Source organism: Gymnoscopelus braueri, assembly GCF_963280865.1.
Source record: "Gymnoscopelus braueri genome assembly, chromosome: 24".
NCBI lineage: Eukaryota > Metazoa > Chordata > Actinopteri > Myctophiformes > Myctophidae > Gymnoscopelus > Gymnoscopelus braueri.
The window spans coordinates 12121956-12128109 of NC_137626.1; the positions used below are offsets into that span (position 1 = coordinate 12121956).

Here is a 6154-nt window from a genome sequence, read left to right on the forward strand (position 1 = left end):
CAGAGGAAACCAAGACAGAAAAAGGAATGGAAATAATAATACACATTACAGTGTATTACAGTGTATTACAGTGCTTTTAATGCCTTTGAGGTGCAAGAGTACCATTAGGTGCATGGTCAAGGTTTTAAAATGGGCTCAAAAATAATAAATGGGGATTAGGGACCATACATTAATCAACATACAGTAGCCTTTCTTTAAGTATACCTGGTGTTGAGCTGTGGAGAGGGGTCACCAGCATATTCGGCGTGGCCGGCATGTCACCTGGGGAGGGGAGGATAATTATTCCAAATGTACAGTGGAATATATAGTCTTCATAATTAGCTACAATGAGGACACTGTTGAATAAAAAAGGATAAAAATTCTAAACTCACATTTAGGTGTTGGGTGATCACTGATGATGCTTAAAAAGAAGATGGGAAAAGAAAATCATGGAACATTTGGCAATACAATAATAATGCAAAATGATTTATTTTTTTTTACAATTGAATAAGTTTACATTACAACAAATGTTATCAAGTGCAAGAGTTAGTCATTTTGAATGTACCATACGTACGTCACCTGGATCGCCTCATGCCGTGGTCGCCTGCCGCTGGCTGCACATCCATGGTCTTCTCTGTAGTCCACCATGGGCCAGACCCCTAATTTTTGGATATCGGTACCATTAGATGGGGCAAAGGTTGCATCTAATTTTTGTATCGCTACATGTCTATGTTTATGAAATTCTATGATAGCAATGTCAAAATAGTAGCCGATTACTTAAAGTCCCTCATCTGATATAAAAACGGTGGTATATAGTGAATGACATGACCCAGCAACTAATCGGTCAATTTGGATGATTTTGCTATCAAAGTATATATGTATAGTATATGTTTTCTGGGTTGCTGAGTTGATGTATGAGCCTGAGGTGACTGAAGCAATCCAAGTTCAGTGTTATATGTTCAAAACATGTTCAGAATAGTTTGGTGACCACTGGAGAGACGGTTGACAGACGGAATTTAGACTGCATCCGGGAGCAGTATGGGTTAGCGCCCCAGCCCGTGCCTTCCGTGAGGAAGAAGCCCAACGAATCCACGGTGAGGCCTTTAGGGAGGGGGCCATTCAAGCAAGCCTAGTCCCTCCACGTGCCAGAGCCTCCCCAGCCCCGGCAGAGTAGTTCCGGAGAAGCGAATTGAGTGGCCCTGTCTTGCCCCTAAGAGGACTGACTGTGGGTAGCTACTGGGACGTAAGTCGGGGGCTTGATCAACCCCGGCTGGGTCACCTGTGCTAGGGTGTATGTAAATATTTTTTTTAAATCTGAAAACTTAAGTCAGGATTTAGAAGGCGTTTTTAGAATCGGCCTCAGGTCTAAATGGGTTCAAAGGTCAATATCAAGGTAATTTTGGATCCAAAATGATAACAAAAATTGACATATCTTGGCCTTGACTTTTATGTTGACCTAGCCCTCAATATGTTTTGTAGCAAATAAACAATAGATAAGCTCAATTTTTATTTTTGTTATTATCAAAATAGTCACTTATTATATCAGTCTTAATATTCCAAGAATATGACATTTAAGATGGTATGAACTACTCAATCTCTTCCTCATCAGAACTGTCCTGTTCAACTGTAGGCAGTGAACTCAGGCACTTGGTTTGTACAGTTTTGGGAGTTTGCAGAGGTCTGTACATCTCAACCCATTACTCAGACTATTGCGGTCAGGAAGCTTGCTTAATAGACGTGCACATTTACAAGCCAACAACTCAAGGGCTACATCTGGTGCAGGGGCTGTTGCGCGTCCAGTGAATTGCTGACTGTCCACCATCAACAGCTGTCCATCCACTCTGTATGGGCATCTCCATATTCTAGTCTGGTAATTGGCACAGAGGGCATGGAGAAATAGACATTCTCTACATTAAATAGACATTATCTACATTCAAATGGGCTTAAGATCATAAGTCAATCAAGTAAAGCCCTTCTTTAAGTATACCTGGTGTTGAGGTGTGGAGAGGGGCCGTCAACAGCATATTCGGCTTGGCCAGCATGTCTCCTACAAATGTACAGTGGAATAGACAGTCTTCATAATTAGCTACAAAGAGGACATTTTTAATTCCAGACTTTTAATGGTAACAGAGTATTTCTAGTAAAAAACATACGAGTACTTTTTCCACCACTGCTCACTGTATCCCGTCATAAGACAAATAAAGCGTCCATTACATTGATTACAAATCAGTGGCTCATAAGTGTCTCACCGTGTCCCGTCAGCTGGACGTGTCAGACACAAAGCGGGGTGGGGGTGGGGGGGGGGGTTTGATTTTCACTGACCACGCAAGAGGGTCACAATTCAAACGAAGTGCGGTGAGGTGCTTATTTGTGCAGCCTGGTGAAACAGGGTACCATTACGTGTAGGCCTGTCAGAATATTACATAATCATCTAATCTGCAATTCTTTGAAATAATCACAATTCTTTTCCATAATCGTCATAATCGATTACCGTGTTGAAAAATGTCCGTACATTTTCAAATCTACAAGCTCACAACGCGTCGCGATGCGAGCTTGTACATCTGCTATTTTCAGATAGCTGAAGTGTGTGTAGGGCTGAATGTTTTACAGTACAGCACTTGAGTACATGTACTTAGTTACTTTTACATCACGGCCCGCGTGGTCCCTCTCCTTGAGTTCCGTCTCTTTCTCCTTCACGAACGACTGCCTCATCTCCTCCTCTCGGTGCTGCAGCCAGTGTTTCCAGATTCTGTGAGAGAAACAAGCAACCAGGTCTAGGAAAACCAGCCCAAAAGCGAGAATGGGCCACATGAGCACTTTAACATATACATCAGCTAACTGAAAATAGCAGATCTACAAGCTCACAACTCGTCGCGATGCGACGCATTGTGAGCTTGTAGATCGTCTATTTTCAAATAAAATCTTGCGGGGAAATTATAATAAGCAATAATCTGGCGACCCTGGCTGCAGCTCGCCCTGGAACTCCAGGCGCTTGGACTCGTAGGTCTCCTGCAGGCTGGTGGACGGATGGATGATCATGGGTTAAAGCAAAAAAATATAAAATCTCACGACTGCAACGTTGTGTTAGGCCAAGTCCTATATCTGCCATTTGTGAAACAGCGTGAAAGGATCCCATCGGTCAGTTGAAGAAATTGCACATTTAGGGCCATATTTTCGCCGGTGCCTTACCCATTATCCCTAAACTTCTTTGCCACGTCGACACGTTGTGAGCTTGTAGATTGGCCATTTGAACCGTTTGAAAATGTTTTTAAAAATAGTAAAAAATTGCAAAGAAGTTTAAGGATAATGGGTAAGGCACCGGCAAAAAAATATGGCTTTTAACCTTTGCTTTTATGAAATATCAGAGATCATTAGGGTTTGGAAGGGGAAAAAAAAATTCAGGTGCTGAACCACAATACATACATTAGAGAAAAGGAAGAGGAAGTCCGCACACTGGTGGCTCCCAGTAGACGTTTCGACCGCAAAGGGTCTTCATCAGGCCTGATACATTACGAAATCATTAGGGTTTGTGTTAGAATGATATGCCTGGTATAGAGTTCAACCAGACGGTGTGTTTATTCACCAAACCACAACACAGATAACTTTCAATCGTTGTTACAGCACTGGCATAGTTTTGTCCAGCTTTCCACCCCTCTCCTCTGTCTGATACTGGCAGCCTTTTATACCAGCTGCATCTAATGAGCCTGGACTGCTCCATTCCAAGGGGTGTAGTACCTCCAACCTCACTGTGAGCTTGTGAACAAAACCTCCTCCCCCCCCCGCCCCCCATTTCCCGAAAAATGTACATTTTGGAGTTAGCTGGTTCCTGCCGGACAGCAGAGACACCGACATAATATATTACAACTCTCTATGAACTACAAACATAAATGATTCTTTATCCACACTATACTACAACATAAATATTAGCAATTGCAAACACACATCTTAACCCCTCTGCTATCCTGATATGGTCCAGCCCAATCATGCTGAAGACACACAACAGGTACTGTTGAGCATTCAAGCAACCTCAACAATAAACCCTCACTACACACATATTGCACTCTCTCCATATTGCACTAAGGCAGGGGTCTTCAACGTTCAGACCAAGGACCCCCTAGCTGAGAGAGAGATGAAGCAGTGACCCACTCTGTATTGTATAAAATTGTGTTTCAGATACACTTTTGCTGCTCTTTTTTCCCTCTACACCTATAACTCTTTGCCAAAAATAGCCGATCTACAAGCTCACAACGCCTCGCGCTGCGAGGCGTTGTGAGCTTGTAGATCGGCTATTTTTGGCTAAAGTTCTCCTCAGAAAAGGGATGCTAGGGTTGAAGTGGTTAATATAAAAGGAAAAAATCCTATCACACAAAGATTTGGCGGATCCCCTGTAGTAACTCTGAGGACCCCCTAGGGGTCCCGGACCCCCTGTTGAAGACCCCTGCATCATTCAATAAATAAGGGTTATTCTAATACTCTTTTCATCTTAAAATAACTAATAACCGAAAATAATAGGCAATCTACAAGCTTACTGTACAACGTGTCACAGACGCGTTGTAGATCGCCTATTTCCATTCAGTGACACACTTCCATATAGGTTATGCTGACTATATCGAATCGAATCCAAAAGACTGAAATCTTTAAATCTTTAATCCATGTGGACGGATGGATGGATCATCAATCAAAAAAATATAGGCTGTGCCATCGATAACGCAGCTGCCCTGAACGTTCCAAACTTTGTGAACATCCCTATAGCGCTAAGAAACAACATATGAACGCGTGTCCTTCTCTATGAAGGGCAGAACAGACCAGTTCCATCTCTTCACTATGTTAATGGCTTGTAATGAGAGACTACTGGCTGGCCCCCCCATACTGTATGTATAGCAGTTATAGGTATACTGTGTATGTCCTTGCTTGTTCACAGGTGGTTCTATTTTTTTCAGGAAATGGAGAGAGAGAGAGCGATGAGGAGTGACACGCAGCAAAGGGAGGCCGTCGGAGCCGGGACTGGAACCTGCGACCGCTACGCCAGCAGTCCAGGCCTGGTGGTTCTATTTTTATGGATAGCATAGCCTCCCTGCTAAATGTGTGCGTTTGTTTGTTCTTTAAGTAACTGAATTACTCTGTTACCTGGAACTTGAGAAGTTGGGTTAAGCACAGCGCGTTGCATCGCCAAACAGAGAACCAAGGGGCTATGCCAGCAACATCATCACTAACTGGTAACGTAATTGGTAAAGTTATATCTTTGTTGACAATTGACAGTCCTTGAGCCTGTGTGCAAGCGGGTGATATGAGAGGTCTTAACATAAACCAGGTCGCATCGGCAATTCATAATCAAGAAGGCCCATAGCCATAACGAGAGCCCATGTAGTAAATCGTGGGATTACACCTGGTAGATTCAAATGGCCGCAGCTGTGCAATGGATCGCCGCGAGTGGATTTTTCCCTCTACTTCCCTCCATGTTCCCTCTACTACGACAACCCTGTGAGTGTAATGAGGCGAAGGTACAGTAAATTTGCCGTTTTTGCTGGCAGCATGGTGCTACTATTACACTATTACTCTGGCAGTTAAAGAGATAAAGCCGATCTACATGTGTGTACACACACACACACACACACACACACACACACACGACGGTATATGCAGGGCCGGTTACCTGACTGGTTTGCTCTCGGGGTCCGTGTCTCTGAAGCCCATCTCCTCCAGCTTACAGCGTTGGTACAGCTCGTAGTGCTGTGTGTGCGCGCGTCCGCTCACGCAGGTCCTCTATGTTCACGCAGATCAAGCACCTCTCTCAGCGGAACTCTATGCCCACGGATCTAAAACTAATGTGTTTAACAGAGTACTCAAAATCATGGTTAAAATCAAATCAACAGTGTTCACATGAATAGATTCTGACTGGTTATATTGGAATGATTATGTTGCTTTAGTTTCACAGTTAATGTATTGGGTCTGATCAGAGTTTTTCATTACAATGTTTAATTCCTTGTATTGGATTGGTTTTCAGATTAATGTTCCATTTAGAAAGGCCTCCTGTGGACAGGTGTTGAAATGTCATTTGTGATGTCCATGTCAAATAAAATAAACACAACAATGCTTGTGTCATTGCCAAAAGAGCGCAGCCAGATCCCAATACTTAATTTCTGCCTTCGTTCTCCGTCTTCCAACGTGGCTGTGC

The 6154-nt window shown here is 43.2% G+C and overlaps 1 long non-coding RNA gene across 1 annotated transcript; it reads right to left on the reverse strand.

Moving 5' to 3' along the window:
* Positions 1-544: 544 nt before the first annotated feature.
* Positions 545-2719, reverse strand: LOC308080728. Its single transcript, XR_013932729.1, has 3 exons — positions 2620-2719; positions 1967-2026; positions 545-638 (listed from the first exon to the last, which is right to left on the reverse strand). It is a non-coding gene; the product is annotated as an uncharacterized lncRNA (long non-coding RNA).
* Positions 2720-6154: the final 3435 nt, after the last annotated feature.